At 43.1% G+C, this 10,497-nt stretch overlaps 1 long non-coding RNA gene across 1 annotated transcript; it reads right to left on the bottom strand.

Annotated features, from left to right (window-relative positions):
- Positions 1 to 2,018: 2,018 nt before the first annotated feature.
- Positions 2,019 to 9,768, bottom strand: LOC122496077. Its single transcript, XR_006300672.1, has 4 exons — positions 9,667 to 9,768; positions 4,753 to 4,915; positions 4,226 to 4,289; positions 2,019 to 2,265 (listed from the first exon to the last, which is right to left on the bottom strand). It is a non-coding gene; the product is annotated as an uncharacterized LOC122496077 (long non-coding RNA).
- Between the last annotated feature and the right edge of the window lie 729 nt (positions 9,769 to 10,497).

Raw genomic sequence — 10,497 nt, forward strand, 5'->3', positions numbered from 1 at the left:
GCCTCAAGGCTTTCCGCTGAGTGGAAAAACTGAGAATTGGGGCCATTTTCGTTCAACTGCGCCTCATTTTCTTCCGGCTTTTGGCAATTGCTGGAAAGAGAAGTCGTAAAATGCATACAATGCCATTATTAACATCATTATCAACAATGCACGTACACAAATCTCAGCGAGAATTAGATTTTAATGTTTCCTTACAGGGTGTGCTGGTCCCAACTACGCCCAGCTAATTCACAGCGACAAAACTGGTTAAGCCTTTGCGTGATTTATTTTTGCTCCTATGGAAAGTTGACACTTTATTCATTAAACTACTCCCTTTAACACATTTCTAAATCATTGCTTTCCACTCTGATCGGGCCTCGTTTTCATTTTTGAGTTTCAGCTAGAATGGCTTTCATAATGAATTCTTTTTTTACCTGACAGGAGAAGTTAAAACCTCCCCCTGCTGAACATTTAAAAGGGAAATTCAGGCTCGTTTTTGTCAGGCTGTTTATCATACCTCGCAAATACTCAAATCCATTTCCTTTGGAAAAGGTTTGTCTTTCTATGACAGGCATATAAAAAGGCTTTATTACACTTCTCTATTCATTGGAGCTGCTCTGCCTGAAGATAAAAAAGAATTCATTTTCTGGATTTTCCTTGAATGTCAGGTCTATAGTTCCCTTCTATTATCAGAGTTCTTAACCCAAGAAGAATGGAAGGGAGGGAGAATTCAAGTTAATACACAATATCAAACTCCATTATTGACTAACATGAATATCAAAAATCCCAAAATGAAATCTGAATTCAAATGAAAGAGTACGTAAAGACAGAAAAAATGCTCTATAGGTATTTAATAGCAAGCAATCACTGGATTTACTTGCAATGTTCTATGCTGCGGGGCTCCCCAGATCTGGAAAATCACTTTAGCACCATTTCCTAAGTACGGTCTGATCTGTCAGTTATGATATACAGCAGTGCTTCTCAGACTTCAGTGTGCATGTAAATCACCTGGGGATCTGGTTAAAAGGCAGGTTTGCATTTAGTAGGTCTGGGCTGGAGCCTGAGACTGGGCATTTCTAACAAGCTCCCAGAGGCACAGACGCTTTGGGTCAGGGACAGCCCTTCTGGTAGCCAGGATAGAGAGCCAAAAGCAGTGCGTTCCACTGAATGTAAACATCACTTCACTTTAAGCCTTGAGCTGGATCTGTCTGAAAATCATCTGAAAATTACATGAGAGGCTGGGGTCCCAATTTCGCATAACTTGCACCCACTCACTGGATTCACGGTGGTCTGGGCATGTCGTATGGGCTGCTGGAGAGTCCACGTCTGATACTGACCACAGCCAACCCTGTGGGCTCATATCTGAGGCATCTGGAGAAGGCTGCAGATAAGAGTCAAGATGCTGTATGCAGGAGGGACCCCGGGAGGCTCAGAGACCCCTGCAGGGGAGAAGGGCCTGTGCCATCACATCACGCATAGCTTCACCTCTGTGTAGAGCGTGGGTGGTTTAGGTGCAGAAAGAAATGCAGATGGGCCAGGGGCCACAGGCGCCACAGGGTTTACAACCTGGTGTGCATCGGATGCTGTATAATGGAAGCAATGAGGTCTGCCCTCAAATCCCAGGTGCTGACAAGACAGTCCAAAGTGGAAACAGCGCTCATGATCTCATATGGCAGCCCCAGAGGCTCCTAGCAATAGCTTGGTGGAAGTCTGAGCGAAAACGGAAGTCATTCATTACACAGCTAGTGGCCTGAGCAGGGGCACTTGAGTCCCCCTATCTGTGGAAAGTCAGCAGCTTGAGGAAATTTGGATTACATTCCTTCGAGGGGCTGGGGGCTCAGGGCAATGAATGAATGACGAATCACTGCAAGTCTGTGTCTGTGACCAGGAAAATAACTCAAATACAAATAGCGAAGCTTCAAACAGTAAGCCTTGTTTACACCTTCTGGTCAAAGCCATCTCTCATTTCATAAGCCGCTAAGATGGCCAATCCCCATAAAAATTAAGTATTGTGTGGGGATAAAAGAAATCAGAGGAAGGAAGCAGGAACCATCAGTTTAATATCTGTAGCATCACTGGGGAGCGCTGTAAGTTCAAGTGAAGTCCAGTGAGGGGTAAACGATAGAAATCAGCCCTTGTTCTATGTTGCTGAGCTAAAGACACATTCGATAAACTTCTGTCCCTGAACCTAGACACACAGGTCCAAGGTGTGAGCATCGAGGTTGTCTCTAAATGCTGCCTTTAGCAACTTTTACACTCCCTCAGTTGCTTATCCACTTTCCTTGCCTGAAAAAGATGGAGACTGATATTGGTAACTGGAACCGAGGGATGTAGAAGAACCTGAGATTCCCTCCTTCTATTTCTTGTTTACTTATTACAACAATCGGGCAAACTGAAGACACTGTCCGTCCACACCCCTTTACCCACAGGCAGCACCCAAAGCCTTTCCACTCATAGCACCAGAGGGCTCTGGCTTCAGGCAGCGAGTGAGAGACAGGTGTGGCGTGGAAAGTGGCTGTGGTGGGAGGCAGATCACAGCCTCAGTGAGTGGGAGAAATCGCACATTTTTGCGTGCTGTCAACATGCTCAGAACCAGTTATGTGAGACCCTAGATTAGCCTTTATGAAAACGGGTCTATGCCCCTTGCTAGTGTTTTCAGTCACTCTGACGGCCACCCATAGTAGCTCAAGCCCAGCTGATGCTTCATCACCACCACTATCCCGGCTCCATTACCCTAACTGTGACCTATGCCTCGGTTTCCTTTTCTGTAAAACGTAAAGAGAAAGTACCCACCTCATAGTGTGGTTGAGAAAAAAAGTGAATAAGGCATGGAAGAGACTTAGTGCAGTTCCTGGCATATAGTAGGTGCTTGTTAAATGCTGCTGTTGCGGTTTGTGCCCTGCCTTCTACTGCCAGGAGACGAGGTAGTGTAGTGGTTAGCAGCACAGCTAAGGCCTGGATACATAATCCCATCTCTGCTGCTGACCACTGGCAAGTTGTTTAACTGCTCTCTCAGCTTCCTCACCTATAAACTGGGGATAATTAACAGTGGCTGCCTCAGAGGGTTCCTACAAGACTAAGTGGGATAATCCTGGGAAGCACTTAGTTCACAGGACCCAACACACAGTGAGTACTCAATGCGGTTATGTGCACTTACTTTTATTATTATTGTCATCTGACACCTTTAAGGAGAAAGCAGCTTCCGTGTGAGCGTTGGACAATGTGTTACAACCAGCGCACTGGCACAAGAACCTTGGTGCAAGACGCTCATGCATTGGCACCAACCCCCTAGTCATACTGCTTCAAAAGACACTACTTACTAGTCCCAGTGCCAGTGGGGGAAAATGTAAAGTCACTTTCTCCAACTGTACTTTAGCTCATGCTCTTCCCCAGACAGAGAGCTGTCATCAAGGGGGCAGGTACAATTTTCTGAAGTCTTGATGAAATCTTTATTTAAACCTTAGACATACTGCAAAACATTTTTGAGGATTTGGATTATCCCCGCCTGCCAGCTCCTCGCAGCTTGTCTAAAGAATAAAGACACACACTTAAGTAAATGAAAAAATTTTTCAGAAAAAGATGTTGCCCCTTGCATTTTGAAATAAACAACATTATTTCCGAGAATCCTCTAATAGGCTGTAAGCAAGGCTTTTTTGAGCTTCCCTTGCAGTGTGGACCTGAGTTCTCCATGAAGCCTTGGAGGAGCAGGGAACAGGAGGGGTCATTCTCCAAGAAAAGTGAATCCAATAAACACAGGCCATCAGCACAGAACCTCAAATCTCATCTGAGAAGTTTGCCTCATTACAAGTGTTCAGCAGTTACAAAGCTAGTAAACTTTGAGTAGAAAAACACAGATGGCAGTCAAGGCTGTCTCCAGGCCATGCTTGCCTCTGAGACTTCTTCTGCCATCCTACCGCCAATACCTTCTAGAAGCTTCCGCATCACACTCCAGCCTCCAGCATACGCCCACACTCCATATTCTGACCCCTTCCAAATGCCCAGGATGCACGGTAGGAAACATCTCCCTGATCCTAGACCTGTGCCTCTTCCCTCCCTTTATCAAAACTTACCCCTGCCAACTCCTACCTCAACAGGCCTCTGCTCTCTTTTGTTGAAAATCCGTCAGACCCTAGCTTACACTAAGGCAGTAGAGGCAATTACTTACATGGAGTGATTTAAAGCATACCACCTAGAATATTCTCTGTCCCCCACACTAAAATTTCCCTCCAAACAGCTCTCACAGTACCTGAAACACCATCATCGGGTTTTTTGCTGCTTTCGATCCAATCTGTACTGTTTCCATGAGTCCTCTGTTGAATTACAATAGCAACTTGCTTAGAACATCTCAAATCATAACCAGGAATATCTGGTCTCATAGAGAAGGGACTAAAGACAAGGAAGTTGTAACAGAAATGTAAGGGGAGAGAAACAGGTCTAGAGTACAAGGGATTCTTTTCTTTAAAAGGAATAAAGGGGCACCTGGGTGGCTCAGCCAGTTCATCATCCAACTCCTGATTTCCGCGCAAGTCATGATCTCACAGTTTGAGAGTTCGAGCCCCATGTCAGGCTCTGCACTGACAGCATGGAGCCTCTTTGGGATTCTCTCTCCCTTTCTCTCTGTCCCTCCCCCCCCCCACCTTTCTCTCTCTCAAAAATAAATAAATACACTAAAAGAGAAAGAAAAGGAATGGAGATGTTTCTTGGGCAAACAAGGGGTGATACAAAGGCTGTGGCTTACAGAGAAAGTTAGAAGGAATTAGGAATAAATCTCACCATTTCAGAGTCCTACTCAGCTCTGGCAGTGATGGACCATAGTGGAATCACAACTGGATAAACTAGCTCTCATTTCATTGTGTTTTGTGGCTGATATGCTTGCTCCTACCGTCTTGCTTGCTATCTGCTTTCCCTTCTCTTGCTCCACCCAGCGAACTTCTCCCTAAAGCCAATGAAAATGTGGCCTTTACTTTGAAAATAATACCAATATGTGGATCATGTGCTGCAGCAAAACAGCAAGGGGATACCTATTGGTGGGGAGGTGAGGACCCTTCAACCAGCCTCTCAAATCACTGCATTGTTGCCATTGCTTGCTTCATTTTATACAAGACTGGTTGGTTGGTTTTATTCTACGTGTGTCCCTTCATTCATTCACCAAATATGTGTTGAGTATCCAGGAGAGGCCAGGCTCTGGAGATCTAAAAAGAAAGCCACAATCCTGACTTTAAGGACTTCATGTGCTAGTAAATCCACACTCCAAAAATCCATAGCCCTGATTTGGCAAATTCCATGATATATACAAATATTGTCTCTATAGTCGATATCCAGCTACCCACGGTGAACAAGTGGCCCTCAACACTACTGACTCTGTAACAGTATGCTCTCCCCAGTTGAGACTAGCAGGCTCCAGCACAACCGCTGGACCTCACAGGTGAGCAGGGGAGGCAACAAGTCAACCATCAGCATGCACAGGCGGTCACAGAGCACAACGGAAACACAGAACCACAAAAGTAAGAGACAGATTCTACCTGCAGAGGGTCAAGGGAAACAGAAGAGAAAAATCATGAACTTTAGCCACTGAAGGAGAGAATTTAATGTGTCAATGCCCCACTAGACCATAAGCACAGACTGCTTTCTTTTTTCTGTATCTGTCTTGTAATGTCTTCCGATGGACGTCTCAGTGTGTGACATACATATAGGTTATAGCTATTCACTGAGATTTTGAAGCAAAGGGAATTCACGCGAGTGGCTTGCTCCTTTTTCCTGGTGGCTGCACAAGTGGTTTCCAGATTTTACAAAAGGAAACCTTGCCATTGCTGAGTGTACCCTGAAACCTCATTTTATTATTTTGACTTGAGTTTTAATTAACTGTACATATGGCTGCTTGCTCATTAGGGTCATATGGCCCAGCTGGGGATGGATCTTCCTGGCATCTGGGCTGCGTTAGCATGTGCCTTTGGGATTTGGGTCTCTGACAAGAGGCTGTGAAGGAGAAATTCGGGAAAGGTTACAAATTCAGGTGCCAAAAGCAACTGCTTTGGCTCCTCCAATGTGAGAGCAAAAGAATAAAGAACCATAGAAAAATGGTCCAAAGTAACAAATCAAACTTGCTACGGAGCAGAGTTTGACCAAGCACCAACCAAGCTCACTAGAGTGCTGGATGGGGGCTAAAGCGTCTGCAGATTTTAAGACTTGGCCATTTCCAAAATAAAAATTCAACGACATGCTACTCAATCCAATAGTAGAGAATGCCCAATGACCTGGAAGATACCACTCCACAGAGGTGCAAGTTTTGTTTGTGTGACTGCTAAATCTCTCTCTCTCTTTTTTTTTAATGCGAAGACCAGAAAACACTTGTGGAAAACAGGTTTGTAACCCTGGTAAACCACATGGCTAGCTGCCTTCCAAAGAGGCTTCCTTTCTGGAAAGTGTGTACTTATCTAAAATTGAAGTTGTGCCTACCAATGCTAAAAACAACGGGCTTGTTTAATCGTGTTAGTTGGGGGGGGGGGGAAATTCATCGGTCTATTACTGATAATGTGTATTCAAACTGTGGATTCACTAAATTTTCAACTGTTGAAACATCTGGAATGAAGTCACCACTCCAAAAAATACATAAGAAATGTGAAACAGGACAATAGTTTAAAGGAACTCACAAAAGCCTCCAGCATCCTCAAACATCGATTACAAAAGGCCAATCAAGTTTTGATTCCTTTACAGAAAATGAATAATTCTTTGCCAGTTGCTTCCAACCTCAGCCCGTCCCCTTTTAATAAAAATCTTTGTGTGAACTCTCTTAAATTCAAATTTTCTACAACATAAATACATCATGAGATTGCTCCAGGGGCCCCACAGACATTTTCTTAGTATCAGAAGCACAGTGGGAACTAACCTCTCATTTACAATACGTTTGAGTGTAGAAAGTCACTAGCCTGGAGACTCCCTAAAGCACCAAAAATTTCCCTGAATTCATTAGCATGTACTCTACTAAGCAGTAATATTAGTAATATGTATCGAATCATATTTATCACTTGCATTCTAGCTACCTCCAAAAGTATTTGAAGTGGTTTAGACAACAGACACATATACTTTTCAATTGTTAAAACAAGGATAATCAAATAAAAATATCAAAAGCGTATACTTGAGAGGAGAAAGGTTATTATACCAGAAACCCAGGCTAAGGAGAGATACTACAATTGAGTCCTAAATTTTGCTTCAGAATTTTCTAGTGGCCAATAGGAAATTTGGTGAATTATATAATTCTCACTCATTAAAACAGAAATAAAGTTTTTTCCTTGGCACTAAAATCTAAGAAAATTATTACATGAATCCTTATATAAAGAACCTATAATAATTAGCGACTTTTCAAGCAATTTTAAAAATGCAAATACATTCTTCATGTGAACATTTCTTAGATTTAACCTCAGGGGTATAATATTAAACCATAATTTTATGCAGGCATGTTTCCAAATAAGTAAACTAATATAGTCCAGGTATGTGATTTTGTGATGCTGTTATTTCATGTGGAGATAAAGCCTGGAAAATCTAGAACATTAGATGATTAGAAATTCTGTTAGGTTACCTTCATCAAATATAAAATACCATGGCTGTGCTTTTGAGAGGCAATTCAAGACTGAGCTCTCCTGAGTGTGTCTATAGTTCTATTGATGCCAGAAATCAGACCCATATGCTTCTAGTAACAGAAGTGCAGGGAGCAAGATGCCATTTGGTTATGAAATTTAAAGAGCAGCACAGTGGATTTCTATCACGGTACCGGCCCTGCCCACGCCCCCATAGGCACCTTTGCTGAAGGGGTGATACCACATGTACCTGGCCAAAGGTAACTGGACCAGGGGCAGTCACTTGACTTAAAGGCCAAGAAGGCACAGGCTTATGACATGGCTTGGCTCAACCACATGAACTTGTCCATTCTGATTCTCACCCTTCAGCATTTAAGCCAAGAAATTCTGACATTAGGGCAGTTAACTGTGGAAACACTAGTTTAATGAACATAATATAAATAGAAGCCAGGATTAATGTTGGCTCTGTGTGTAAAACAAAGAGAAAAAAGAGAAATCTAAGAGAAGCAGTAGATATGAGGAAAAGAAGTACCAGTACAGTAAAACCTGGTTATAAGTAACTTGTTCTGTGAGTGTTCCACCAAGACAAGCAAACGTTTCTAATAAATTTTAACTTGACAAATGAGCGATGTCTTATGAGTAGTATGTGATGCTGAATGTTACATGATCACAACTGAGCCAACGGTTTTCTCTCTCTCTCTCTCCCTCCCTCTCGCTGCGGGATTGTGGGTGATCATCTCCCATGCTTGGATGCTTGGTCTTAGGCTGTGGTGTTTGGCAGAAATCAGTGATTTTTCAAATGTTGGAAGGTGCCCATAACTGACTCTAGTGTATTTTTTGTCACTTCAAAGCACCTATGGACAGTCCTTTGCTTTTCCATACCAGAGTAAGCTTAAAAATGCTTTGCTTCATTCTAGGTCAGGCTGCGTGCAGTTATAGACCCTTTCCTCTGCTGCCTTATTGCCAGTTACATAGATACAATATATGACAAGAGTTTATTAATACTGTACTGTAGTCAACATCCTGCGAGTGTATACAATGGCCCCCATGCAGAGAAAGGTTGAAAAGAAGGGTGGCAAGAAGGGGGAGATGATTACAGTGGAAGTCAAGAAGGAAATCATTGAGAAGTATGAACAAGGTATGCAAGTGGCTGAGATTGTAAGATTTTATGAGAAGTCTACAACTTCCTCTGCAAAGGAGGAGAAAAGGTGGAGGAATCCCTCACTTCAAATGAGATTAGGGAGATGCGTAAAATGTGGGAAACAGCGCAGGGTGTCTGGGTAGCTCAGTTGGTTAAGCAACTGACTTCGGCGCAGGTCATGGTTTCACGGTTGATGAGTTTAAGCCCTGAGTCTGGCTCTGTGCTGACAGCTGAGAGCCTAGAGCTGCTTGGGATTCTGTCTCCCTCTCTCTCTGCCCCTCCCCTGCTCATGCTCACTCTCTCTCTCTCAAAAATAAATAAACACTTTTTAAAAAAAATTTTAATGCGGGAGACAGTACAAATTTTTGTAGAAAAGCACCACCTGAATAAGGCTGTAGCAGTGCAAGCGATGAATCTGTTTAAGGACAATGCAATGTCACATTTCCGTGAAATCCTCAAAAAGAGGCAAAAGCAAGTGTCACTGGACAGGTTCCTTGTTAAACTTGCACGAAAAGAAAAAGATTCCACTGAGCCAATAGAGAGCAGTGATTCCATTGGCGATAATGAAAGTCGTCCTACACAATAACCCTCCTCTCTCTGTCTCCCTCACACCAGCCACGAAGGTTTTCAAAGGTAAGTTCAGGTTAATTTGTTTATTTTCCCTTCTATTTTGTATTTTCTTTATTCTTTTGTATTCTATTACAGTATTGTAATTATTTTTTATATGAATATTTTTGGGTTGTAGAACGAATCATCTGAGTTTCCATTATTTCTTATGGGGACACTCACTTTGATACACAAGTGTTTTGGATTACAAGCATGTTTCCGACACCAATTATGCTCACAAACCAAGATTTTACTGCATATGGAGGTAAGGATGAGAAAACTGAACAGAGAGAGGTTCAAGAAGCAAATCTGCAGTGGGGGCTGAGGCACATCGATATCAAAACTGCAGCATTCAGACCATCTCACCTATCTCTGGTCAATGGATTCTGTCTTTTCCATCCAGTTCTTCAGTTTTTCTTGGTTTCCTGTGTGAATGCAGCCTTAAAATAAATGGCGAATTAGTGGAGGTAATATTCTTTTTTTTCCATTTTTTTTAATATTTATTCATTTTTGAAAGGCAGAGAGAGACAGAGCACGAATCGGGGAGGGACAGAGAGAGAGGGAGACAGAAACAGAAGCAGGCTCCAGGCTCCGAGCTGTCAGCACAGAGCCTGACGCGGGGCTGGAACTCATAGACCGCAAGATCATGACCTGAGCCGAAGTCGGCCACTTAACCGACTGAGCCACCCAGGCGCCCCTAGTGGAGGTAGTATTCTAAGTCACTCTGTCTGCACCCAAGAGGATAAATGAAAGTATGTTGCTTCATCTATGGAAAGAAATGTAGGCCTATGCAGCAGGTCCATAGGAGAAGTTCACTGAGCTAGAGGCAACTTGTCCTCAAGCAACATCTTCCTGGGGGTCTGGACAAACTGAAATCAACTGACGCCTTTGAGCTCTTACCGTGAAGTACAAAATAAACAACTTTGGCCTGAGAGAAATATTTTAAAAGCAAGTGTCAGCGGGGTTCTTCCTTGGGAGGTGAGGAGGAGGATGCTAGTACACTTGCCTTGAATACACATCTGACTTTAAGCAACATTGGTCCCAGGCCAGGGCCAGCGAGGATGGTTAGCTACAGAGGGGTTGGTCCTAGACATTTTGTGGTAGAGTCCACCTGAATATGGAAAATTGTCAACACAAAACAGCAATTTTGATTTGGAAGAACTAACAGAAGGAAAAAAAAAAAGAAAAAGGCAATGA

This window comes from Prionailurus bengalensis, chromosome F2 (assembly GCF_016509475.1).
Source record: "Prionailurus bengalensis isolate Pbe53 chromosome F2, Fcat_Pben_1.1_paternal_pri, whole genome shotgun sequence".
In the NCBI taxonomy this organism is placed as follows: domain Eukaryota; kingdom Metazoa; phylum Chordata; class Mammalia; order Carnivora; family Felidae; genus Prionailurus; species Prionailurus bengalensis.